General features: G+C 48.0%; 1 protein-coding gene and 1 long non-coding RNA gene across 4 annotated transcripts in view; one reads left to right on the forward strand and one right to left on the reverse strand.

Annotated features, from left to right (window-relative positions):
- The window catches only part of CCDC85A (coiled-coil domain containing 85A), a 58484-nt gene that overhangs the window by 12267 nt on the left and 18253 nt on the right, over window positions 1–27964 (forward strand). The gene's annotated exons all lie outside the window — the stretch shown is intronic.
- On the reverse strand, window positions 1709–4592 carry LOC108500672. Its single transcript, XR_001875941.1, has 3 exons — window positions 4502–4592; window positions 2977–3265; window positions 1709–1907 (listed from the first exon to the last, which is right to left on the reverse strand). It is a non-coding gene; the product is annotated as an uncharacterized LOC108500672 (long non-coding RNA).

Here is a 27964-nt window from a genome sequence, read left to right on the forward strand (position 1 = left end):
CCATGGAGTAACTCACAGATCTCCCGCGTGTTCCGTGGGATGACATCAACATGTGGGACATGGATTGAACCCTGCCCTGGTGACCAGGACAAATGTCTTTGTGAAGGCGAGACCTTGGGGGGGGGTGTGAAGAGCTCTGGATGTGCTGTGGCCCTGAGTAAATGCCTGGGTACTACCTGGAGCTTTTTATCAATAGTTCTGAAAACAGCGTGCCAACAACGCAAATATTGTCATTGTCACCCCGAGTGGGAACAGCTAAACAAATGACAAGGCAGGATTCAGCAGCCTCAAATCACTAAACCTTACATGCAGCTTTCCTGAGTGTTTGCTGCTGATTATTCTGTTGCATCATGCCAGTTTTTTAACAGCTTTATTCCTGGCTTAGTCTGTTTTGAGTGTGGTGTAAAAACTGGGGCTGCCGTTACTCACACGCCTAGAAAACACCTTTGTGAACAACCAGCTTGATACAAACATTTTCAATGTGTTTCCTTTCAAAATCAACTTTTAAGGCAATGTTTCCTTCCTTCCTGAGTTTCCTGAATTGTGCTAAGCCGGCCAGTGGGAAACAAAGCTATTTTTAATTCCCTTTTGTGTGCGTGCTGCAGTCCTATTAGAAGCTGTTAATGTGCCTTTTGCATTTACAGGCGGGCTTGAAAGTGTCCTTGCACGGAAAGCCATGAATCCACAGCTGAAGTGCTGTGATGGCTTTACTAGAGGAAGCTTTATCTTAATGTCTTGTTTCTACTGTTGCAGAACAGTTGTGTAGCTGGAGCCGTCTTGGGAAATCAGGATGCTGGTAGGACTGAGAGGCACGGGCAGCTATCAGCCGAGGATTTCAGGCTGCCAGCTGGTACCATTCAAAGGGGTACTCACCTTTCATCAGAGTAAAATTTAAAACTGAACATTCCGGAGCTTAAAAACCCGAGAACGGTGTTTTGGCAGGGTGGTCATCTGGCCCTTGGTGTCCATCGGTGGTTGTGAGCACAGTCACTGCAGTTCCAGCAGCTCCTGCCGTGCCAGGCAGCCGGGCTTTAACCAGGCTTTAACCAGGCTTTAACCAGGCTTTAACCAGGCTTTAACCAGGCTTTAATGGCCCTGCTCTGCTCAGATGGGCTCTGAGCACGGCTTAACAGCCCGATCTGAGCCCAGCTTTACAGACCCATTAGCACCGGGACCGCTGTCATTATAAACTAGAGCACACACCAGGTTGTGTGACCCCAGCGTGATTTAGCAACCCCTTAGTCTTTTAATTATCTCCTTCCTAATTAGATTGCTCGGATTACTTGGTACTTGAAATAAGTGCATATCTTTAACTTCTCAGGGCAGTAAATTGGAAAAAATTCATTGCTTTTCATTTTACAGGCATTTTGTCTTTCGGGCTGAAGTGCAGCAACATATGGTGCTACTTCTGAGGTAGCACTTGTCAAAATATCTTTGCTTGTAAAGTTTTCTACAGAGCCATATAATTTTCTCCTGTAAAAGCATTCCTAATGTATTTCACTGGTTTTATAGCTACAGCACAGGACTTGTCACGCTTCTGTCATTGCAAATTTTTAGTGGATGGAGGTCAAGAAATTAAACTGAACCCCAGATAAGAACAATGGGCAGCAAGTAGTTAGAAATCTGAAGAAGTAAAGTAAGAGTGATAATTGTGTACAAAAAATTAAATAGTTTATCAAAACACTTCCCAGGTATTTTGAAAGGGTCAAAGCAGTAGTTTTATTTCAAAGCTGAACTCTTGGGATATCACTGACAGTCAGTGGACATGGAATCCTCTAATGCAGTGTCCAGAACCCTCACGTGGTGGTTGGTCACATCTCTGTTTGTGTGCAGTCTGGTGCTCACAATTCCCAAGCAATGCTGTTCCTCCTGCCTGAGCCATGGGAAGCTGGAGCCACGAGCAGGCACTGAAAATGTAAAACAGCAGCACATTCATCTATATACAGTGAGGGGAAACTGGAAACGTGTCTGAGTCTGAAGAGCTGGAAAAGGGAGAGGAGGAGAATAACTGGAATATTCTGTATATTTTTGTCTCCATTGCTGGACTGGTACCCAGTGTGAGAGATGATTAGTGAGAGGCTAATTGGCCTGTTAAATACACTTCTCCAGAAGTGTGGTCCCCTGAAGTGCAGGAGGTTGCCAGGGCAGGGCATGTGCTGGGCATCACCCCCATGTCACTGCTCTGAGAAATGCCCTTTCTCAGAAGGGGGATGTTCTTCAGGACTTGCATTTTCCCACCGAGTTCAGGGGCTTCAAGAAGCAGGGTGGGTTTAAGTGGTGTCTTAAAACAGGAGCTGGGACTTGGAGATGTATTCCGGGGGAGGAGCAAGGAGCTGCCCTGGCAGAGCTCCCTCCCTGGGAGGGACAGAGGGAGCAGCCAGTGCACAATTGCTGGAAGTGGAAGGGAAGGAGAAGGACGGACTGAACAGGATCTCCTTTCTCCTCTCTCCTGCCGTGGGTTCAGAAGCTGATTGGCACCTCTAGGGAAACATCCCTGGGATGTGGAGATGGCTCTCGTGGCTGTGTTTGAGGCTGAGGGACTGGGGTCACACCCAGTGAGCACAGGCAGTAGAGCTGGGCAGAAAAGAGCTTCTGAGGGGCTTGGAGGGAAAGAAAGTAGCTGAGGTTCGACAGAGTCAGGGTTACATCTAGGAATGAACAGGCTGTAAAGTGAAGGGCTTGGAAAAAAATATGTGAGGAAGGGAAAATGTCGTAATCCAGTTACCCAAAGTTGGATTGTGTCAAATTTGCCCTGCTTTTGAGTAGTATCCCTGCTTCCAGAAAATGGAGGAGTGGGAGAGCAGGATCAGATTGCAGGGCAACCACAGCTCCAGCATTTCCAAATGTGCAACGGCAGGAAATGCTGTAGGTAGTGACTGCTTGCATATCACCTCTCTGAGGGTGCAGGGGCTGGAGGGGTTTGTGCCTGACTGTAGCTGTTCAGTCAGTGCAGGTATCAGTTGGTGTCCTGCCCACCTCTCTCTGCTCTCAGGTGAAACCAGGACATTTGTCACAGTGTCACCCTTGTGTGGTGCTGATCCTGCCCAGCTCCCAGTGGCTGCTCTGCGTTTTTGCCTCTGTAGCACCTCTGAGCTCCCTGTGGCTTTTGGTGTCTTGAGCCCTGGAGGGACCTGCTGCCAGTCTTCCCTTGTGATTGGACATGGAGGTCTGGCAATCCTGAGAGTGGATGGTGTAGAAATCCGAATTTCTCTTGTATGCCCTCCCCTCCCCTGCAGAGTTTTCTTTAAAGCAGGAGTCTTCCTCTCTGTAGTGGAAGGCAGAAATCTTTTGTTACGAAATATTTAATGTTTCAAACAACTGCTGCCACAACATTGTTCAATAGTCTGTGTTAGTTGTACTCTGCTGCTAAGTCTGAGCTTTCCTATTTAAAAAGGGGAAAGCAAAACATGTTTTCTATCCACTTTATACTAAATTAATCTTAATGATTTCTGAAAGTCGTTACTGCGAGTCCTTTGATTATTGTTGCTGGTGAAAAAGAAATTACATTAAAAACCAGCTAAAACTCTAATGTGAGATTAAAATCCACAGTGCTGGTACTGTTGACCAGAATCCTCGAAAAGGAATCTGGGAGTTCCTCCTGGTTCCTGCTGTTAGTCCCTGTTGGAATGCCAGAGAGCCGCCAGGTGAGTGTGGCACAGGAAGTTCCTGGCACGAGGAAGTTCCTACAGGTGCCTGAGCTTCTCAAGCTTAAGAGCTTGAAAAAAAGATCTCAGCTGGGCTGGATGGGGGAAGAGTCTGCTGGCTCACTGTATGTGTGACCATACCTGGCAGCAGTTAATTTAGGGGCCACCTGTCTCGTTTAATTCAAATAGACACTGTTCACTCAGCTGCACAAATAGGACTGTCCATCTGCACACCCATTATCAGACCAGATTAATTAAAGGCACTGCATTCACTGCACTTACAGAGGCTGCCATGCATTGCTTGATAATCATTTAATTATATGTTACATAGATAGAAAGCACTGTATAACTTGCATGTTAACCTGCAATTTTTGCATCAAACACGAGTTTTTGCTTGTTTGTTTTTTGTTTCATCATTATCAAGTCACTTGGCTAAATAGCCTTACAAAGGTAGGAGGTTTGAAAGATGTATTGAGGAATTTTTAATGCTTAGTTTTAGCCTTAGGACCGTTCCTAACTATAACCTTAAGTGTCTTTAATCTCTCCATTTGTCTAAATGATAATTGTGATAAATTTACCATGAATCAAAGGTACTGTGGGATATTTCATGGTAAGGTGCACCCCCTTCCTTCCACGCTTTTCTACAGAACCCCAGGTTGGATGAGCAGCTGCTTTGGGGAAATTCCAGACCTGTTTCAGAGGGATAGGGCAGTGCAAGGAGGTGCTCAGTGTGGTGATGTAGAGCTTATATTGCAGCTGTACCAACAAGCTCCATCCTCAGATACACAGGCTGCCTGAGATTCAACAGTAAGAGGGAAAATTGAATTATGACAAGTGTTGCCAATCCATTACTGTACCCAGGGCAGGGAATTAGACCTGCTCTCTGCAATAAATGAGTATCCTGGAAGTCTGAGAGCCGTCCTTGCCGTGCTCCAGGCTCTGCCTGCTGCTACAACAGGGTGTGAGCAGCACTTGAGCTGTTCTGTCACAATCTGTGATTCCATTTCTGGAGACTGGAATCATTCTTTGTTTCCTTCTGCCATGGTTTGGGTGACAGTGCAGGGCCAGCAGTGTTTGCCTGCTAAGGAGACACACTGCTCACTGTTCTCCTTGAAAATGCAGATTTTAGCCACTGACACGTTAAAAATCACGATTACTGTGTGATCTTGGCTGTGGTTTGGAGCTTTTTTTTCTCTAAAGGAGTTGCTTTTCACTGATTTGTAGCAAAACAGAACTAGATGGAGAAGTGGGATGGTTGAAGTTGTGGGGAGAGAGAAGTCCAGGATTGTGCAGCCCTTGGCTGAGGTTCTGCTGTTTTGCATTTATTCCTCTGTTCATCCCAGGAACAGACCTGTTGGAATGGTGAGCCCAGAATCCAGAGGGTAAATCAGCAACGCTCCCTAAATTCATTAAGGTACCTTAGCACTGTTCTGGGCCGTAAAGGTCTGACTGAAAAGAGCAGAGACAACTCTTCCCCTAAACCTTTGCTTCCCACCCCAGTTGAAGTGTGAAGGATCAGTGTGTGCAAAGTGAGGGAGGCAGGCGTGGTTGGGACAAAACCTTGGCACAGCTGGGCACAGGTAGAACATCCTTTAGAACATTAACAGGGCAGAAAAGCACTGGCTGGTAAAGAAGGGACAGAGGGACTTGGCAAATGCTTAAATGTCTTTAATTTCTTTTTTGGTGGGGAGGAGAAATGGGTTTGAATGAGGAATTGATCCCACACAGTTTGATCCTCTTGCAGGAGTATTGCCATTGATCTCTGGAGGAGCAGGATGTGGCCGCTGTGCTGTGACTGTGCTTTGCTCTTGGTACAGAATAATTCGCTGCCACTCCAAGAAAGCCCCAACCCAAACAAAACCACTCTCTGCAAATGAACAAACCAAACCCACTTGGCTGCACGGTGACTGAATGAAGGTTTTTAATCTCTAATAAGATTGTTCTGGAGCCAGGGAGGCTGAGGGAAGGTTATCCCTGAAATCCTGCTCCTCAGACTAACTGTGCACTTGCTGAGCCGCTCCGTAGTCACAACGGTTAATTCATTTTCTAAAGATCACAGACACATGAAACTGAGACTTTTTGATTTATTTTGAGCTCTGAGGAATATAATGTGAAAAGCTATTCAGGTTTTACTGGCTGGCCAGAGCCTGCAGTCAGTTTAATGAGACACAGCTAAATTTACCATGATGAAGTGCTGCTTCGTGCATGAAATAGATGCTGCGGTCCCGTGCTGCTGATTGATGATTTATTACCTTTACAACTCTGGCACCAACGTGCAGGATTAATTTCCAGTGGATTATTCATTGTTTGCACCCTCTGGAATCTTACATGATTGATAAACATAATTTAAAATAAACACGAAAACAAACTAGGAGAGATTTTGAAGTTGTGCATTTTACAACGCTCCGCTTTACCCCTGTTTTAGAAGCCTAATGTAGCATCAGTTTGTGCTGGGAAAGATGTTTGTGGCTCCCTTTGTTCTGGTTCCTTGTGAAATTACTGGTTTTATTCTGTAGAGCTCTCAGGGGGTGGATTTGAGCTCATCCCTCTGTGCCTGGTCCGTGGGTGCCCAGGGCAGTCCCTGGGCTGATCCCAGCTGACAGGCCTCCGTTGGCACCCCGGGCACTGGGAGCCCAGTCATGGAGAAATGCCCACGTCAGGACTTGCACAGCCAGCAGGATTTTCAGCTCTGAGACTCGTGTCTGCTTTTACCCTTTAACTTCTGGGGAGAAAAACCTGTTGGGGCATGGGATTAGTGCTGGGAAACGGGGAGGAGGATCCAGCCAGCAGAACACGGAGAGGGGTGTTAGAGGCAGAGCAAACCAGCAGGGGTGGGGTGGGGTGGGGTGTTCTCTGGAGCACAAACACCCCTTGGCACAGAGTTTTGGGGCTTCTGCTGCTGCAATCAAAACTTGGGTGCTGTGTTTCAGGCCCTCAGTTGGCTGTGGCCTCACAGAGATGAGGTGCCTTTGCTTTGTGAGAGGCTGGTTGATAACCCTCCTTTCCCAGGCTCCTGGGCAGGGCTCGGCAGTGTCCCAGCTGACACAGGCAGAGACCCGGTGTTTGCTTTAATCTTGATTTATTTAAAAGAAAAGAAGCTGTGCTTTTGCAAGCAAGGCTCTGCTCAGCCTTTGGCCACTGGGCAGGTCAGTCTGGGCCCTCACCTGGGTTTTTAACCTCTGCAAAGAACACGGGTGTGTGAGTGCTGGGAAAACCATCAGCTCTGGAGTCAGATAGAAACACTGTGGGGAAAGGTTCAAACACTGAGCTGAGATTCTTTCTACTTGTTCTTTGTGGTCCCCAAGACCAAGAGCTTTAAAGTTCTCTGCAGACATTGGTGGTGGGATGTGTTGTCAGTCACTCCTTGTCAGGAGCTCTTGTGTGGTGCTGCCGTGTGCTCCAAGCAAACACAGCCCTGTATCCCTGTCTCCTTCGAGTCCTGACCATGATTCGTGTTCTCTCATCACAGCATTTATTACTATTATCATTATTAGTAATTACATTATTATTATTATTATTACTACTACTACATTTATTCTCTTTATCACAGCCATCTCTTGTCTCTCACCATCTCTGTGCCCCTTGTCCCTGCCACTCTTCACTGTTATATTTTCGGAAGATAAAATAGATTTAATTATAAGCAAAAATGCCTGCGGGGGATGGAAACGGTCCAGGACTATGTCAAGAAGAGATCATTCCCATTCTGGGGAAAAACTCCCTTCTCTGACCTCTTTTCTCTCTTGGAAAAGCTGTTTCCCTTATGTTCCTCTGCCCGTCCTCAGAAACTTCAGTGCTAGAGAATTTTAAAATATATAAGCCTTTTTTTTTTGCCTTTCATGGATGGTGAAGTAAATAAGTGTCTGCAATCCTGCACACTGAGCAGCAGTGGTGCCTTGGAGCTGCTCAGAACTCATATCTGTGGTACAGAACCAAGCCCTGCAGTGCAACAACCCGGGGAATATTTGCTCGGCTAAAAATCAATCGTGGTGTTTCTTTCTACATCTCCTGTTTTGTTGTCTGTCATCTTGGATTTATCAGAGCGGTCTGTGTTTGGGCTCTCATCCTGATGTGTGGCTGGACTGTCAGATGAACAAGTGTGGATGTGAAGGAGACAGTTTCCTTAAAGGGCTGTTGGCATCTCAGTCTTCCCCCTTGGAAAAATTGTAAGCAGTGGATGCTGTTGATGTTATGGGAGACAAGGGTTTGTTTTCAAGGACTGTGCTCAGGGTACTCCTAGAACAGTGAGTTCAGATTATTGACTTCTGGAATGTGAAGTCATCAAACTCCTGCTATGGAAAAATCTTTTTGTATTACAGAAATGTATCTTAGGTCAAAAATAGTTTTATTTGCCTTCCCCAGCAACCAGACCTCTGGGGGCTCTGTGTCTCTCCAAAAGGGTTCTCAGGTGGCTGTGCTGGTGCTTGTGGTCGTGTCTGGGCATCACAGATAAACCTGGGCAGGGCTGAGACCTGTTTGCTGTTCCTCTGGAACAGCCTTCCCACATCTCCTAGAGCTGTTTTGCCTCATCATTCCATGAACTCTGTGCTCTGCTCAGCCTTGGCTTTGCTCTCAGCAGCAGAATGTGTTTTACTGCTTTATTTTGCAAATACTGCTCCAGTTTCTTCTGTCTCCATGGTGTACTCCTTGCTTTCCTACAACAGAAATAATAAACCCTTTCATTATTATTATTGCTAATTATTGTTATGAATAGCAGGGGGAAATTAGTGTAATCTGGAATCTCACTGCAAGTTTAAATATAACAGAGGAGACACTAAAGTTCTTCTCATCCCAAGGCAGAGTTTGGATTCGATGCCTCCCTGGGGATGTGCTGCACTTTGTGTCACGTGCCCACCCTGCACCCTGTGCTTCAGTCCAGCTTCCCCTGGTTGAATGACAAAGGAATGGCCACGACACAATAAAGCAGGAATGAGTGTTTTGTACTGGAAATCCCAAACAAACTCGGACCAACTCCCTGCGTGTGAAGTCGTATTCCCTGTGCAGCCACTGAGCCTGGCACACGGCGAGGTGGGACTCCTGCTTTGAATGCAGAAGGAACAGAAATAAAGCTCTTGTACATGAGGAACCCCCCAGTATTTGCTGAAGGAGTAAGGCAATTGCTTTGATTTTTTGTTGGTTTTTTTTCCTTGCATATTCTTTCCTTAGAGAAACCAAACCGGGATCCTGTCCCAGAGCTGAGGTTCCGTGGTGGGCAGTGTCAGCAGGAATGGGAAAAGTCTCTGCAGGGCAGAGGGACAGTGAAAAAGGGCAAGATACAGTTCCTAAGCAGTGTTCCTTACACTTAATGCAGTGAGTGCTGGAAACAATGAGCAGGTTTGGTGTCAGGTTTTGAAGGTGTTGTACCAGAGCCAAGAAAGGGGCAGGAAGCCTGGAAGCACCGGGGTGTGCTGAGGGTGGGTTTTGCTGGTGGAAGACAAACAGGAGCTGTTGGGAAGGTAAAAGAGAGGTGGCAGGACAGTGGAACTCTGAGTTCCTGTCTGGGCTGCTGTGAGCTGTGCTGAGTGTGCAGGAGCTGGGAACATGATGGGTGTCCCAGTGGAGATCAGTGCTCCAGAGTCAGTCCCCTGCAGAGCACCAGGCCCAGGGGTCACTCCAGGAGAGATGTTCCATCCCAGAACTCGGGGATGCTGCAGTGTCAGATGCTGAGTGCCACAGCCTGCTCCTGAGACCTGGAGATGCTCTGGATCTCCTGTCACAAGGGATAGATCAGGAGGGAAGTGTCCAGGAATATGTTGCAGTGCAAGTAAGTCCTGGTGCTGACACTATTTTTGGAATCTTTTCCCTTGCCTCGGCAGTATCTTGATGAAATCAAGTGAGACTGAATAGGTTTAAGGTTTTGGAGAGGGAATAATGATGATGATTTTCTTGAGGCCAGTTCTTCTCCCTCAGCCCTTTCTTCACTGCTTTCTCCCATAAGAGGAGGGTCTGACTCAGGAGCTGGCTTAATCTGATTTAGGAACAGCTGGAGAACAGAGATTTTGGGTTTAGTTATTTATACATCTTAATACATCTTGCTGCTTTCACTTTGTCTTTTTTCTTCCTAAAAGAGTTTTACCAAATGCAAAGACACTGTAATGAGGAGGGAAGAAGGTGATCCCTGACTCCTTTCTTTTTCCTTTTCTCCTCCTAGAGAAGGACCTTGTGAATGTGAGTCCATGTACCCAGCTCCCTGCAGCCCTGGGGAATGGGAAACAGTTTGTGTGGGTGATCCAAGTCACCAAATAGAAGTGTAAGATTTGAAGGGACAAGATTCCAACCCCAGAGCTAATTAAGGGTGGCACAATGCAAAGGACTTCTGCCTGATGGGGAATTTGGCTTCCATTTTCAGATCTTCAAGGCATTTCAAACATGACATCAAATAATGTCAGCTCTCCTGAAAGCTGCAAAGATTTGGACAGTGGCCACCCCAGTGATGCATAAGTTTTCCTTTTACATCTTCCTTCCATCCCCTGACTTTACTGCTTAATAAAATAGTCCATTTTACCTGGCGAGCTGAGCCAATATATTTTATATAATTCATGATACAGACTTGGCTAAAGCTGTGCTGTGCACAGTGGATCTGCTCACCAGGTGCAGCAGAGCTTTACAAGTAAGATGGATGAAGCCGTGGATGGAGGTTTCTGGGTCCCACCGTGCAGCTTGGGGGTTCCAAGCTGAGGGAATCCAGCTCCAGACCACACTTAGAGGTTCTCTTATTTAGGAACAAGCAGCTCAGCCGGGATCTTTTTATCCCAGCTTGGAATTCTAGATGGTTTTCTGGTAAATAGTGTGTCTGCTGGCCTTTGCTGGAGCTTCAGGAGGAGGTGCAGCCTGCATGCAGAGCTGCAAGGACAATAAGCTGTGTCTCGCTTTGAGGGGGATCTTCATCAGCTGGTATTTTTTATTGTGCTTTACATTAACACCATTCATTTCCACTTTTGTTACGTGAGGGCTTCAAACTGAAGCTTAGTAGAAGGTGGCAGATTTTCCAGTATTTCCTGGGAGTGATGAAGGCAAAGGTGATGAGGAGGCCCCAGCAGTGGGTTAAGTGCTGCTCCTCACCTGGAGCCATCCGGAGGGGGCCAAGCAGGTATTTCCTTGGTGCTGCTGGTATATTTGGGACACTGCAGCTCTATATTTAGCTCTGTTCCCTCTGGTGGAAAGCCTCCCATTCTGCCTGCTCGTTTTCCTCAGCTTGCTCCGAGCTCGTGCCACAGGTCCCTGCTCTGTGCCTCGGGACAGCTCCTGCCGTATGTCCGCAGGCTCCTGAGCAAGAAGAACAAAAGGACTTTGAGGCGAGTGATGAGATCAGGCTGACACAGTGCAGGGCTGGAGCTGGAGCTGTGACACTGCTGCTGTGCCTTCCAGTGCCCTTTTACCAGCCAAGAACAACTGCCTTTAAACACAGGGCTGGGACACGAAGGGACAGGGACATTCAGGAGGGAACAGAGGGAGCAGCTGCACGTTCACAGCCGAGCTGGGAGAGAGAGCAGGAGGAAAGCCCCAGGTAAAGGAGGGAGCCAACAAAGGTTTTCCCCAGGGCAGCTCTCAAATATTTGTCCTTCTGTCACTTTTTTAGCAAAAGATTCAAATGTCTTTGGGAGCAAAAACACACCGTGGATGGTGTTTGCTTAGTAAGTGAGTCATGCCTGGGAAAACAAACTCACTCAAGGTGCATTCCATGGTAAAACAAACTTATTCGAGATCAGCTTACTTGAGTATCACAAATTAGACCAATTCCACTAGAATTTGATACCAAGTGATTGTATTGAATCAACCTAAATATGTATGAGTGTGTTTTGTATAAGCTTCATTATTAATAGCATGTGAAGCTCTGGTCATCTCTTTCTTGGGGACAAGAAAAAGAATTAATTGGTGAGGGACAACTGGAAAAGACTTTTTAATCTCTGAGGAGAAGAGGCAGGGAAAAAAGTGCAAATATATAACTGGTAACTGCAGAAGTGGAGTTGTGCACTTAAGGCTGTCTTTACCCTTTTATGCTGAAACTTCATTTCATAACCAAGTCCTACTCCAGCAGTTGTTTGTATTGCTTAGTTTTTAATGGATGGACTTGAAGGCATAGAGGTGTGATTTTTTTGGAGGGGATCCCTCTGTGAAGAGCCTGCCTGCATTTGCATTGCTGCTGCAGCTCCTGTGCATGGCTTGCCTTGCTCTGGCAGCGAGCCCAGTCTGAGGGTGCTGGGATTTGGAGTCTGTGAGCACTGAACACTTATTTTAGTGCCAGTGGATGGCTGGAATGAAGGGAATTTGCAAGTAGGAACTTTGTTTAGGCTGCACGTGCAGAGATAACACCACCACAGTTCTCTGTACGTTCTGCATGCACAGCTAAAAAAAATTATTCCCCCTTCCTTTCCTCATGAACTCACCCACTCCTCTTTCCCTCCCCTGGCTGCTTAGCAGCTCTGGTTTATTTTATTTACCTTAAAGTGAATAGATTGAAACAAAAAATCAGATTGGAAGGGACTAAGTGAATGCTTTTGCCTTGCAGTTTGCTGCAGAACACAGGTTGGGTCACGTGGAGGAATTTGAATTCTGGAGTAGAAGCGGGTGAAGGGTCGGTGGGGGCTGCCATTTGTCATTGAGCTGCAGGTGTAATAAAGCCCAGACAATGGGTGAGGACGTTATCACTCTCAGGGTGATAAAGTCTGCCTGGAAAGAGCTGCTCCAGCCTTTGAAATCACAGAACTGCCCAACTGCAAACAAACCCCACGGAACACCGGGAGTTCTTATGATTTTTATCTCTTTTGTTTTGTGGTGCTCAATATCCTGCCCTTTATTGAACCACCCGAGGAATGGACAGTGAGGATCCAGGACTCCTCTCTGGGGGGGTTTCTCTGGGTGTGGCACAAGCAACTGTCCCCTGTTTGGTGCCCATTAGCTTAAGGGTGTGGGATAAATCTGATTTATCGGAGCACCAGGAGACCCTGCGGAGAGATGAGCGGCGCTTTGGAGTGGATTCTAGGTCACGGGGGGGGGTTTGATTTCATTTTATTTTATTTTACTTCTTAAGATACAAATTTAGAAACTCATTAAAGCTTTGTCCTCGTGGATTAGACATACTTAAAACAACTGCAGGATTTTCTCTGAAGGATATGATAGAATTTGTTGACAAGATTAAGGACAGGCGAGCGGTGTCATCAAAGTCAGTGAGGAGCTTCACTGGTAAAGGGCTTTGGGTCTGGCCTTGAGAACTTTGCAAAAAAAGGAAAAACCAGGTTATTTTACTTCTTTCCTAAGCAATAATTCATTGCTACTTCCTAATAGCAGCCATAGGCATTGATGTCCCATGGATTTCTGTGTGGTGGTTTAGAAGACTAATTTTACAAATGGCTGTACAACCACCATCAGGCAAACAGTTGTTATGAGCAGGTACTTTTTGCAGCTTAATTTTGTTTAAGCTTTTTTTTTTTTTTTTTAAATCCAAATATCTGTAAGATTGCAAAATGGAAAAAAAAAATCCATATCTAGCTCAGATTGCTGAGAAATCTTTGGGAAAATTGGTTTAGAAAGCATTTTAAAAAGATGGACACAGCTCTGCAGTGTTGACTGTGTAATTCTAAATATAATTCCAAATCCTATTAGTTCTAAATACAGTTTCATGAAAAGAGAAGGAAGCTCAGGGAGAAATATAACTGCATGGGATAAATGGGTCTCTTAACTACATTCTGCATGGAGCTTCCTTGCCCTGAATTTTTAATCTTCCCTCAAGTGCTAGATCTCTCTTCAGCAGTTTCTTTTTAGAGTAACACCTCAGCCAGGGGAACGTGGGAGTGATAATCTCCAAGTCCCATTTCTGGAGGTTCCCGACTCAAACCCTCTGCTGGGGGAGGTCTCTGCTGTCCTGCTGGGAAGTTTGGCTCTTCCATCACCTGCACTCGGGGCTGTGGGATTTGCACCCAAATTACTGCATCGGCAGCTGCTTCCCTGCGTTTGCAGTGCCCTCGTTTCCCCCAACCCTCTGTAGAGGTTATTTTAGTGGCAGTTATTTATTAGGGTCTTGTAACTGTTACCTTTCCTTGGGGACAAGGAGGTCCTGTGGGTTCTGGGGGAGTTGAAGCTGCTGGTTTCAGCCACGGCTGTAAACTCACTACAGACTCTTCTGTGAGAGGAAAAACTGCTGTTTACTGCACTGCCAGTTCAGGGCTTTAAAACGTGTTTGAGGCTATTTTCAGGGAACTCACTGTTTATTTAAGGTACCTGTTAATATCTCCTGAATTATTCAGCTCGTTTAAATTTGCCACAGGACACAGATCCCTTTTCCATGAGAAACCTGGTACTGCAGGGCAGGGGCAAGGCTCAGTCACTTCCTGTCAGGTCTGGATTTAAGGAGCAGAGTCAGGGATCTGAGACACAGGAGAGTCATGGATCTCAGATAACTCTCTCTTCTTCTTGCTCCTTTTGGCTTTTACAACCTGTTGTGGCTTTGATGTGAAATACCTGCAAACTGCCAAATTTAGTTTTTCCCCGTGGCTTGAGCAGGAGCAGGTTGGCTCTGGGGGCAGAAAAAGGGAGCAGTGGAGAGGTCCTGTGATTTTCTGACACAGAAGCCAGAGAGAAAGTAAAGAACACAAAGCTTTTCCTGCAATTTTAGGGAAAATTGCTTCTCTCCACACCAGCTTGCACTGATGAATTCCAGTACAGAAATCAGGACCAAATTTTCCCTCCAAATCAGGACCAAATTAATGCCCCCGTGCATTAATTATGTTATCCATGCAGCTTCCCATCGTGGCTCTGTAGGATGGGGCTGGGTCATTACAGAAAATAAATGTCAGGATCATTCCTCCCACAGTGGTCACTGCCTTTGTGGCACTGCCAGAAAGAGAAGCCTTTAAAAGGAAATGCCACCAGGGAGGGAAAATGCCAATCAGGGAGTGACTAATCTTTGAAATGCACTCAGTAACCAGGCGTTTTCTCTCTGGAGGTGGGAAGAGGCTCCAGGAGGAATTATGGGCAGTTCCCGTTTCGGAAGGAGCTCTTGGAAGGGTTATGAGTTGCTCCTTTAACACAACAGGCCTGGTAGGAACAGGTTGTGGGGGACAATCACTGAAAATACCCCTGGAAAGCCCCTGGACATCAGAGTTTGAAGTTATGGCCAAGTCCAGCCTCATCTTGTGCTGGATTAACCTGGAAAAACAGCACCAAAATGAAGCCTTCCGAGTGAAAAGGCATGAAAAGGAGGTCTTGAAAATGGACTTTTGTTACACTTCTGAAACTTGTCCTCTGACTTTTCCTTGCAACAGGATCTGACTTCACAGGAATGTTATTTTTGTGGGGGGTTTTATTATTTAAAAAATTTGTTTTGCTTAAAGAAATCATAATCTTCACTCTTCCTTCACACGGCCCCGACCTGGCTGCCTTTTTCAAAGCATATTTCCCTTCTGTGGGTCCTCCAGCTGCAAAAATAGACCATGTGAATGTCTGCCCCAGGGGCAAAGTGATGCTTCTGGGTGTGAGGTTGAACAATGTGCATATTTATGCAGCTGATAAACATGTCAGAGGAAAGAGATGTGTTTGACAAGGAGAGAGGAGCAACGTTTTGAGGCCGTGGAGGCAAATGTCCACTCTCACTGCTTTCCATGGGCTTCCAGGGATTTTTGTTGGCACATCTCTAAGTGCTCACGTTAGTAGTTGTGCTGATGGATGAGATGAAGATCTAAGGGAGTTGCAGTGTAAGGAAAGTGCTTATTTATTAATTCTCAGCCTCAGAAATCATCAGGCAATGAGAGCAGTGAGGCTGGGATAAAATCTGTCGTGAGCCTTAGTGAGAATTTCTTCAAGTGAACCCAGAGTAAAAGCTGAGAGAGGACTGAGGAGTTGCTAATTGCTTGTCTTCATGAAGAGAGAAATCATGTTTAAAATTGTCCATGCATCATTTGTTCTGATGCAGTAAGCAAAAACGATATAAAAGTAATTTTACTGGGGAGAAAAAGTAATTAACCTGCCCTGTTCCCATGAAACAGAGGGAGTTGTGCTGGGGCCAGCAATCCCCCCTCTGCTGATGTGCTGTGGCATTATGGAAACTGCACTCCAGTCACACATTTTCGGTTGAATGTGGCCCGAGCTCGCTGAGGGTGTGAGGATTGTTAAGGGTGACATTGCAAATAAACATGACTTTTGTGCAGTCCTGCCACAGAGGAGCTTTAACAAATGAGTGACAGATGGGAAACAACCTCACAGTTAGGAAAGACGGCTTGTAAAATCTGGGTGTTCGAGTGACAACATCCCTAATTTCTCTCAGGCTTGATTAACTTTTCCGTTGTGGTTCACGGGGCCAGGAGGACTTAATTGCAGTGTGAAGTGTGCTCTGTTGGGCTGGGCTTCGGTGAGAAGCGTGCAAGGTCTCTGCAAGTCTGGAGCAGCAAGAGCAGCAGGTGAAAGCCAATTAGTGGTGGAAAGTGTGAGCTGCACAATTAGCAGGTGAAGGCTGGTGCCTGGGAAGTGACTTGGAGCACGATGGGCTGATAACAGTGATATCGACCCCAGGCTGCAGGAGAAGGGAAGGAGCCCTGCCCTGTGTTTACAGCTGGCTGGGGCACGAGGGGGAGCCCAAATTATCCTTATTTCTGGTCCCATCTTCAGGGGTTTCAATGGGCTGATATGTCAGTTCTGGAAAGGAGGAATCCGGCGCCCCTGGGGCTCCTGTGACCCACCAAGATCCAGCAGCATCCCCACAGAGAGCAGGGAGTGTGTGGCCTGACCTCTGCCCAGCGTGGGATCACCAGCCCCCAGGAACTTCTGTGTCCATCCCCCCAAACCAGACACACCAGCAGTGCAGACACACGGTGTCTGTCCCTCTCTGTGCCCAGCAGCACAGCGAGCCTGCAGTTTGCTGCCCTGGTGCTGCTGTGGGGCTCCTTCCCCGTGCCCTGGGAGCAGCAGCCTTGCCTTGGCCGTGCTGTGTCCGAGCCCCCGGTGCTCCCGGTCCCAAATTCCACAGCCCGTGTTGAGCCCCGTGCAGGGGAAGTGCTCTGGTGGCACTGACCCAGCGGGGGTGGCACTGACCCAGCAGGGGTGGCACGGCAGCCACTGGCACAGATACACGTCAGCAACGGGAAGTGCAGCTCAAAGTGCCTTTTCTGTTGTGCCAGGCATTCCCATGGAATACAGGGTCTCTAACAGGCTGGGGGGGCAAACAGGGGGTGTGTCCGATGGGGTTGGTGGCACGTTTAACCCAGTGTGTGACACTGCTGAGTCAACAGTCTGGGTTTTTTTGGATCAAAGTGACTTTGGCTCCACACGTGATCCGTTCAATGCACTAAATGAACTGTAGGTTGTGTGGGTTTGATCCACTGTTTCAGCAGGGAGAGGAATCTAATTTGGGAAGAGTTGCAATGTGCAGTATAGGACATGATTTTTTACAGCATGTGACGTGAAGTTTCCTCAGATACGATCCCCAAGCAGTAAATAATAACTCACAAAGACATTTCCCCAGAATATCACCACTTACTACAGAAGCTGAGTAAACTCTGAGTTTCCATCTTTTTGTCCAAACCTGAATCCAAAGGACAAACATCTTTTTCCTGTAAAGACATTAATGTGACTCAGCAGGTTTGATTGAATGTTCTTACCACACAAAGATAAAAGACTATGGAAAGAGGTTAAGGAGGGGCTGAATCTTAGTGGGAAAAGCATCTTGTGACTTCAGGAGCATTTTAAGGTTGATACTCAAATCCCAAGTGTCCTGCATTAGTCCCAGGTCAGTGTGTTACCCTTTGAGCAGTGCTGTGTCTCTGGTTGAGGACTAGGAAAAGTGGTTGGGATCGAAAAGCAGTTGGTGACTGTGGTGAGGTGCACTGTTCCTGGGAAATCCCTGATCACCTGGGAATTATGCACTGAGACAGCTGTTGTTGCAGTACGGCACTTAACAAGGGTGGGGTCGTAAGAGCTTTCAACAAAAACCACTTTTAATGTCTTTATTTTATGGTTCTGAAACGTCCTTCATTGCCAGCTGAGGAATGAAATGGCTTTGGTGGCCCAGGCAGTGGGTATTTTTTGGGCTCTGACAAGAGCAAAGCAGGAGTTGACACTGAATGGTGAGAACTGCTGAAACAAAATTGGCTCTTGCCAACATTTAACATCTTGATGCTCAAGGGGTTGTAGACTTTCTTTGGAGGTAATGGATGGCAAGGAAAAACCCACCTTCTTTTGCAGGGAATTCTTTGCCTCCACATAAGAAACACTGTGTTTGTGTCAAGAACAGGGCAGTAAAGATAAGGTGCTTTTCTGGAAATAAGGTTGCTGATGGTTACTCACTTCCTGTGATTGGACTTTCCCAAACAGGTCTGCATTCCTTGGACTTCCACAGTAAGGGATTTGTTTCACTTGTTAGTTCAAACTGGGGTCAAGCTTCCTTTCCCTGACTCTGCCTCCCTCTCCTTCTCTTTTCCCTTCTGAAGGCTTCAGATCCAGGTGTGAGTCTCTCCCATGATCTGTTTGTAACCAGAAGATCCAATCCTTTTGAGACCTGACCCTTGAATCTCAGAGTCTGGGACAGAGCAGTAGTTTGTGCTTAACACCAGTGTCAGGATTTTTACCAGACCATCAAATGTCCTTGCTGAGGGCAGCAATCAACCAGCAAACCTGGAAGTTAACACGACTTCCCAGCTTCCTTGGATCATTGGCTAAAGGAAGGGCTTGATTAAGAGCAGGAAAAGCCCGTGGCTTTCTCTGTAGTCACCACAGCAGCACTTTCCTTGCTGCCCTGCCAGTGTAAATTGTCCCTGCTGCTGACTGTGGAGCCAGGCCCTGGGTCAGCACACAACAAATGCTCTCAGCAGAACTCAGCCAGCCGTGGCAGCTGCCTCTGCAAGCATTCCCTTAACACAGGAAACCTGGGAATGTCAGGAGTCTTTGAACAAGCAGGTGGAGACCGAGATGGAAAAACTCACTGCTGCTTCCCAGCCTTGGAAGTGGGTTAGAGATGTGTTAAAAGCCTTTGTCTCTTCTGCCTGTTTGTAACCGCGGGACAAAAAAAAAAAAAGTTACAAACAAACCAAACCAGCACTGGGTGGTGAGTGCTGAAGGAAAGGTTGTTCCAGCTGCCCAAGACAGAGCAGGATGGCCATGCCCTGCCGGCGGCTGGCACGGAGGTGTGGAGCACTCAGGGGCTGCCCTGCCCCACAGTCCTGCTGGAAATGTGTTTATGCTGCAGGAAAGGAAAGCTTATAATTTTCCTGAGCTCCTGGCACGTTCCCAGGAAGACGTTGTTTTGTGTGTCAGCTCCTCCTGGAGTCGGTGTGTCGTAATCCCTGTGCTGGAAGAATGGCAGGAAAGGACATTCCTGTCAGTCTCCACTCCCCTGCTCTGAGATTTTTCTGTGAGTCTGCCTTGGGACTGGGAGTCTGTGTGGAGTTTGTGAGCAGCAGGAGCTGAGGGCAGGTCTCTGGCACACTCGGGTGGAGATCAGGAATGGTTGTTTCCATCTGGGAAATACCAAACAGAAAATCCTGAGTTGGAAAGGACCCGCTTTGTGTCAGATTCAGGGACTGCTCACACCTGTGTCACAACAAATTGGTGCCACGGTGGCAGTTCCATCCCTGTGCAGAGCAGGTGGATGCAGGAAGTGTCAGGGGATGTTCTCCAGGGGCGGTTTTCCAGCTGGGGCGGATGGGTTTCCTTTTGCTGCGGTGTCAGTAACACAGGTCTGCTCCTGCTGCTTCCGTAGGGAAAGCAGGGCTGTCCTGAGGAATGGCAGGAAGGAAGGCAGAGGGATTGGAGATGGTTGTCAGGCTTCACAAAGCACACAAAATATGTAACCCTCCTGCAATAATTTATTCCTACGGATCATGTCCAAAGTCACATGAAAAATCTTGTTCATAAACTTAGTTTTGGCCCAGTTGTGTTTTTTGCCAAATTTTTCTGCAGAGGAAAAAGCCCACAGACTTCTTTTGACCGTATCCACTTCCAGCGGCGAGGAGGAAACCAGGCATTCCTGGAATTATTATCAGAATTCCTTTGTCTCAGCAGGGCAGGAAGCCAGGCTGCATTGTTTCAATAGCATTTTTCTAGCCTTAAACCTGCCAGGCTGTCTATATGTCTCAATTTTCTCCCGAAATTTGGGGAAGCTGTGTGCATTTTGTTACAGCAGCTGCCCTGGCAGCTCATTTATACACTGATTTTACCTTCCTTGCCCTCAGCACTGGAGTGTGTGAGCTCATCCCTGTGTAATGAAATAGCAGGTAGGCTGCTTTGGGTTGTCTGTTTAACGTGACTTGCTGTGGTCATACATATATAATACAATCTGATTTGTAATCCTCCCTGACTGTGTAACTTGCAGTTTTCCCTCAGTTTGGAGTTACAGTCACGTCTGTCTTTTATTGCCCAGAACTCTGGGAATAATTAGGGCTTTTTATCCTCATTCTAGAAAGTCTCGGGAGATCCAGCCCTACTTTGCAGCTGCTGGGGGAGTGAAGTGTCAGTGTTTGCTCTTTTTCTAGAATTTATTCTGTTTCAGATTCATTGTTGGTGTTAATCAGCCCTGAGAGCTGTGCCTGTGCTGCTCAGGGAGTGCCTGGATCTGCCTCTCTGCCTGCTGAGGGGGCACGGGTGTTTGTCCCTGTAATCCCATACAGGAGCTTCCCAGTGGCCAGACCGAAATCCTGGGAACGGGAGGGCAGGGAGTGAGTGGAAAGCTCTCCCCTCACGTGCACATGTCCCCACAAACATGAGTTTTGGGTCTGACTCATTTCTCTGTGTGTGCTGGGTGGCCCAAGAGGGACCTGATGCTGGAGGGGCAATCAGTGCCCCTCGGGAGGTGTCAGCCCCTCTCCCTGTGCCCGGGGCAGGGTCAGGCATGGAGTGCTCTGTGCAAACCTCAGTGAAGGGCAGCACAGCTGCCAGCAGCCCGTGTGCTCCGAGCCCTCAGCTGTTTGTGTGTTTAGGGAGAGGAAATGTGGGAATTGCTTTGCCATCAGCGAGGGGGCAGGAAGTGAACGGAGACCGTGGTGGAAGGGTTTGTTTGGTTCTCCTGTGCGCATCAGCAGCTGGGACAGCTCTGGCTTGGGCTGCTCCCTGTGTCATCTGAGCTCTGTCTGCATGTCAAAGGCCCTGGAACACAGCAGTGTATCCCTGAAAACGGGCACAGGGGACTGGAAAACTTGAGGAATTGTTGCAACTGCCTATTTACCATTTGCAGGTTCTGGAGGACTCCCTGCTTTTGGCTGATTCCGTCCCTGGGGGGTTAAATGGTGCCTCAAACATAACAAGGAGACGCAAATGATGCAGGGGCATCGAGTTCCCTGTGTTTGAGACAGAGGGATCCTGTGGATTCAGAAATGGCTGTGCTGGGTTGGCCACAGGGATGTGGAGACCATTCCACATTGAAGTCCTTGAGTTAGGGCTGCTTAGAGAGAGAGCTGAGTCTTTCTCCTAAATGTTTGGGGAGGTTAGTACAGCAAAGGCACTCCATTAACCTCTTCAATTAGGAATGTGTTCCCATCACATTAAATCCTGAGGGAGCTGCCACATCTGCTGTCCCAGCATCTGCTCAACCTCTGTGGGCTCACTGGAGGAATCTTTGGTGCTGACCAGGAAATGGGCATTTGGGTGTTGAATGTGCTGACCTGGGAAATCTCAGCTGGTTTTGGTTCCAAAGGCATTGCAGATCTGTGATCAGCAGACAGGGAAAGGGAACACAAGAGGCTCAGCCACCATTGGCCATGTCTGGGAGGTAAATGGTTATAAATCATTAATTCTGTGCATTTATGGCAGGTAAATACATCTAGTGCAGCCCATATACATGTGCTGGGGTTTGTTATCTGTGTTCGAGATCACTTTTAAATTACTAGTGTCTTAATCAGCATCATGTTAATGTGTCACTGCAATAACTGTGCAAAGGGACTCAGACACTGTCTGTGTGGTGCATTTGGCTTCCTCTGAAGCCCCGACAAAACACAGGTTCCCATGTTTTGTGCGTCTCCCAAGTGTTGTTCTGAGTCAGTCAATGATGAGGGTTTGTGTCTGTGTGTTTTCCCAAAATCAGCCCCAGCCTCGGGTTGGTTGTAAGGCCCAGCAGTGTGGGATGCAGCCGTAGGAATCTCAGGGAAGGCAGCGAGGCAGGGAAAAATGCAGGTCTAGGGTAGAGTGAGTGTCTCACCGTGTGAACAGGGAAACGTGTCCCCTTTGGAGCCGTGGATGCTCCAGCTGCAGAGGGAGCAGCCCAGCTCTCCTGCTGGCACACAGGCTGTGTCAGCACCTGCACAGTGACAGCCTTGCACTGGTGCACTTTAGGCTCAAACACCGTGTCCTTTGAACGCTTCTTTTCATTCTCCCTTCCCCAGTCAGCCCAAAAAGCCCTTGCAGAGGGGTTGGGGGCTGTTCCTGCAGCCTTTCCCTGTGCTGTTGTGCAGCTGCCAGCTGAAATGGAGAGCTCATTTCTCCTCGGAACAAGGTTCTGTGCTGAGGCTGCTGGTGCAGGAGTTTTACCAACTGCTCGTGTCTCCTGCCCTAAATGCGAGCAGGCTCAGCAGGGACAGGGGGGTGCTGTCACACAGGGGCTCTTTAATGGGCTGTGGGAAGCAAGAGGGTGGTTTCAGTCTCCAGGACGTGTTTAATCTTGTAACATCTCTTACTGCGTTTAATAGCCTGGCCTAATCTTAATCACTCTGTGTAAAGGAATTAATCCAGACCCCTCTTTTGTCCTGATAATGTTAAATCTGCACTGCCTTTGCCCAGGTTGGCCTGTCTTCCTCTGGCACTTGCCCAGCCTCTGCTCCTGCCTGGTCCTGGGAATGCTCCCATGGCTCCTCACAGAGAGGGATAATGGGATAAATCTCTCCCTTGGAGACCTACTGCTTTTAGTAGTTTTCCCTGCTGTGTTTCCCTGTAATATCCATCCTCTAATAAGACACTCAGGATTTTGGGGAGGATATTTTCCCACCTCTTTCCAGGGTTTAAGAGTGAGTGTGACAGACTCCTGACCCCCTCAGCAGCTTTTCCTGCACCCTGAGGCAGCAGAGTGTCACAGATAATGGCTGAATTAACCCCTGCTGTCTCCTTGGGCTGTTATTATGGGATGCTGTTCCCCTGGAGGCTGGGTGTGCTGGCATTGCTCTGCACATGGGAGGTGCTGTGGCCACGGGGCCGCAGCTCCGGGTCCTTCCCAGCCCTTGCCTTGCCATCCAAACTTCCCCCACATCAAACCAGCACAGGAACTGTTGGTTTCACTCACAGGAGGAGGAGGGAGAGGCTGGGTTGGCTGTTCCTCGCCATACTCCTGTGGTTATTGATCTCTGGGGGAGTTCTGGCATTTATATTGCAGGTGTAGCAAAGAGAAGTTGTTCGGTGTTTGATGGTTGGGTGCTGTGAGAGCTGCTATTTCTGTGCTCTCGGGAGCACCCTCTGGATGGGGGACTGAGTCACACAAACAGCAGCCCCTGAAAGGGGAGTTGCAGGTTGGGCAGCTGCCTCCTGGCGAGGCAGGAGATGAGCATTCCAGTGATCCATGAGTTTGGAGCAGTTCTGAGTTCCTGGAGGTGAACTACAGTTCCATGTGAAAGAAGGGTCACTGTGAGCATCTGTGGGGAGTTGTGAGGTTCAGGAGGGACCTTTAGTGCACATATTTGGCACCTCAGTCAGCTTGAGCCTCTGCTTTTTGCACAAATATTGCTGTTGCTGGGAAGCTTTATATTTTCATTTATAGGTATTTTTTTTTCCAATTTCTCCTGCAAGTGGTCGTTTAAAAGGGGTACAGCAGTACTGGGAGAAGCTGGAGGGAGCTCTGTGGTGTCACAGTGCAGGAGGGCACAGAACACCCCTCTCCCCTTGTGCTGTGTTTCCAGTCCAGGGGGCTGTTCCTTCCCTGGGGACACTCCTAATGAGCAAAGGACAGTGTGGTGGCACGGGGACAAACCCCAGCAGTTGAGTAAATGGAGCCCACAAAGATTTTCCCAATCATAAGCCACGTGAATCAATACCAGACCAAGCTGGCAGCCAGTGGGAAAGGCTTCAGCAAGAGCATAATGGGTTTGATTTTCTCAGTTTCCATCAATACCGTGGCAAATGCATTTAGCAGGGGCTGAAGGGGAGCTAATGGGACATCAAACAGCCCAGCAAGGAGAGCTTTGTCACCTCCAGCACCACAACAGCCCAACAACCCAGCGTGTGTTAGAGCAGAGCATCGGTGTGGCAGTGCCAGCCAGCTGTTTGCAGGACTGTGACCTCAGCTGACACCGGCAGCCTTTGGAGGTGCCCCTCTATCAAACCCTTTCTGCTCTGTGAGACTTCTTTAAACCTTTTTTCTAAAAGTTTTTTATTTTTTCCAAATGAATTCAACTGGAAATTTTGTTGCACCCTAAAGCTAAATGTGCAACAAACCCTCCAGCCTAAATCAGTGCTGTTCTGAAGTGGACTCCACACTGTGTTTGTAGTAGGCTGTGTCACAGGCAGCACTGGGGTGCCCTCAGGTGTGCCCTGGGTAGCTCAGGAGCAGTGAGAGCCCTTTGCCTTCCCTTTGCCTGCATTCAGTTCTGACACACTCACTGAACAAGCTCAGCTTAGTTCATTATATTTTTAATTAAAGTCAGGAAGTGCTGGATCTGTAATCCCAAGGAATCTGTTTGGGACGGGAGGATTTCAGACAACAGCACTGTTGAGGATTGCAACCACTGTGGTGTTTGCTGCCCCAAAACTTCCTGAGAATATGTGCCTTGGTCGTAAGCAGCTCCTAAACATTCTGGTGAGCTTAATAAAACCTCGCCTTGGGCAAACCTCTCTCTTTCTACATGATAGCACTAATCCTAATGTGGCTGCACTTTAATAAGGAGTTCTCCAGCACTTCTTCAGTAGGGCTGTTATGTAAGATGTGCAACCCTAACGGGAAATTACAGAAGACAGGGCTAAAAATGACCTTTGGAGGTCGCCTGATCCTGCCAAGGGGAGCTGGGATGCTGCCAGAGCCAAGGCTGGTTGGTGCAGGGGGTGGCAATGGGTGTCCACACAAACCCAGCAGGGCCAGGTTGGGTTGTTCATGTTCAAACAAGGCAGCTGGAAGGGCATGGATGGCTGGGATAACATGTTCCAGCCATGAATGCTAATACTGAAGTAATACTGAAGCTGCCCGGGAATGACAGGGCAGGGAGATGGTTTGGGTGGCACTGGATCTGCTAGTTAGCATGGAGAGCCTTTCCTGAACATATGGAGCTGTCAGGGAATTCTGGGAGGGTTTAAAACAGCCCTTGCACAGCCTTGGTTTTCATCTGCCATTCATGGAAGGTTTATTTGGTTTTCATTGTGGGGTGCTGGGTGTGGATTTGAATGACCAAAATCCGATGTAATTTATATTAAATTTAATAATAATAATAATAATAATACAATTATTAAATTCCTGCCAACACAGTGCAGAAAGAGCAGCATGACCAATGGCTCTCTCTGCTGGAGCTGATATACCTGAACCAAACCTTCATTGCCACACATCAAAGTATCCCTGCACACAACACCCTCAATTCTTTGCTGAGGTGAATCGTTGGCAGTTCCCCTCCTTTACAGCCTCAGTGTTTAAAATGTGCAGCTTGGGCTGTGCCAGCTCTCCAGATCCTGGAGACCTCCCTCAGGAACACGAACACCCAACAGAGCTGAGCTGGTGGCAGCAGAAAGTGCTGCTGTTCATGAAATCCAGGTGAATTTTGCATTATCCTGGCATCCTGTTTTCCCATTTTCTGGCCTTGAGGATGCAAGGACTGCCTGGTGCTGCTTCTAGCCAGGTGTTGGATCTCCTGCTCTTTCTTTCCCCCAAATACTCCTCTGGGCATTAGGTAAAATCCCTTCCTCCTTTCACACTGGGCTCGGTATCGAGCTCATCTGAACAAGCAGAAGGGGAGGTTGAACCCTGAAGTTTTTTCTTTCTGTGGAGTTCTCTTCCAGGTGCTTTGCAGGGATCTCACAGGTGGGCAGAGAACCTCAGAGTTTAGGTTCTTCAATGCAGTCCCACAGGGAGTTGCAACCCTCCAAAGAAAGTATTAAACCATCAGAATGTAACATGACATCCTCGAGCATTCTGAAACAGCAGAGGATAATCTGGCTTAAAGGACATGATGAATTCCTTGGTAGACTGGGATCAGGCTCAGTCACACAAAACCGGGTAAAGCCAATGCACAAATGTGCCTTTGGCAGCAACACAAGTGTCTGATAACGTCTGACATAACCCCAAAATATCTGCAAGCTTCCAGAGCGGGGATGTCAAAGGGGACAGAGATCAGCTACGTAAATATTGATGTTCCCTTACGACATGTTGGAGTGATGGATGTGGAGACGGGGGATTGTCACTGCAGTTCCCTAAAAGCAAGATATTTGATATTTCTGTGTCTCCAATACTTTCTCTCCCTGTCTCCAGGCTGATTAAGAATAGATGGATCATATAGGTCTTCTCATAAATACTTTTAGATGCAACTTTTTGGTTTGGTTGTTTTTTTTAAGGTTTGGTCCCAGTGTTTCACTTTGTGTGTTTTCAATTCCTCCATCTCTTATGTCCTTGGCTGACTTCTCTGCTCATTTTCCCCTCTAAGCTCGTGGCATCACAGCATAAATATATTAACAGATCCTGAAATATATATATGTGTCTAGTCTATGTGTCAGGAAGACTCACATAAGTTAGGATTTGCTTGCTCAAGCCTTTGGTAGATGGCCTTATTTCCCCTTTTAATCAGATTACAGGAGGAGCTTTAAAGACCTGTTTCACACTTGAGGAGGGTTAACCAAAGGCTCAGCTGGTGGGAGCTGGCACTGGGAGGTTGGGGACTGAGGCAGAGCAGGGTGGGTTGGAGCAACAGAGAGCCCAGCTCTGGGCTCCCAGTGCAGAAATAAAAGTAAGAGACAGATTTTGCCAAGAGGTGCCTCATCTGAGGAGCTGAGAAATGGGAGACCAGAAAACTAGAAAAGATAAAGAGTTGAAGAGAATCCAGGAGGGAGTTTGCATGGAGTGGGCTCAGTGGGAACTGGGGTGGAGCATGAAGTCTGAGCCTGAGCTCACCTGACTGTGCACTGGTGACCACGGAATTTAGAGCTGGCAGTGCCAGCCGAAGTGCTGGGTCAGCCCCTCGGAAAAGATGGGTCCTCAGGAACCATCCCGTGTGGGAAACAGCAGGGAGGAGAGGGGGATGTGCTGGGAGCTGCTGCCCCTGCTAATGAGCGAGCTGAGAGGGAGCTCCTGCCCGGAGTGCCTGTGCTGGGAAGGCGCTGATGTGCTGGGAGGGGCCCTGTCGTGTGCAGTTAATTGAATAAGCTGTTCCTCTTCCAAGTGCTCATCCGAGCCGGGCTCAGGGCTCTCCAGAGATGCCCCATCACCAGCTAGGAAAGGCCTGATGCAGCAGAGCGAGCAGAACCTCACTTCACCTCCTTCCCTCTAATTGCACAGGCTATTTTTGATCCAGGGCCGGGCTGGGCATTAATCAGCTCTGACAAACGACTGTGTGTTATCTCCATGTTGTGTAAATTCCCATGCATATTTTACCTGCTGCAGTCTCTAGGAGCAGTAAGTGACACCTTAATCCCCATTTCCTTTGTTTTCTGGGCAGGCTGGAGTAGTGATGAGATAGCGCAGGAAACAAATTCATCTGCCAGTCTAAACCAGTGAGCAGCAATGGTGTCAGTGCAGCTTTGCAGGGCTGTATCAGCTGGCACTGCTGCCCCGATACCCATGGATTCCAGACCAGTAATCATAACTGTGCTAATTATGTGGCAGGATGAGCTCAAATGTGTGACAGGAACTGACATCTCCGAGAAAGTTGAGTGGATCACTGAGTCAGGAGTGAGAGCATGGTGGGATTCCACACACGAGCGAGAGGCACAGCACTTTTCCTGCACTGAGAAAGTACCTTTTTTCCTTAGAAGATATGGTTTTTCTTACCCCTGAGTGCTGTGTTCCCAGACACTCATCTCACTCAGACACAGGACTTTAACAGCAGAATTTCTGAGTGACCCCACAAATGTGTGATGGTGAAGCTCTCGGGTGCTTTCAGGGGTGGATCAGGGATCTCTTCTTGCAGCAAGTTCTTGGGAGCAGCCTGGGAGTGACTCCTGTTGTTCACGGCCAAGCAAAGGCTGGCCCTGTGTGGGTCCAGGAGCTGCTGGTGAACAGAACTGGGCTTTGCTCCGTGTCCAAGCTCCCAGATCACAGGAGAGCAGAGGGAGCGTGTCCCTCTGTGAGGGGACAGCAGGACAGCAGGTGTGCCCCGAGGAGGATGTGCTGTGCCCCAGGGTGTCGACTGTCAGCCACACTCAGAGGCTCTGGGGACACACAGCCCTGGGGACACACAGCTGGCTGCCAGCCCTGGGGACACACAGCTGGCTGCCAGCCCTGGGGACACACA

The sequence above is a fragment of the Lepidothrix coronata genome, unplaced genomic scaffold, assembly GCF_001604755.1.
Source record: "Lepidothrix coronata isolate B3197 unplaced genomic scaffold, Lepidothrix_coronata-1.0 Scaffold92, whole genome shotgun sequence".
NCBI lineage: Eukaryota > Metazoa > Chordata > Aves > Passeriformes > Pipridae > Lepidothrix > Lepidothrix coronata.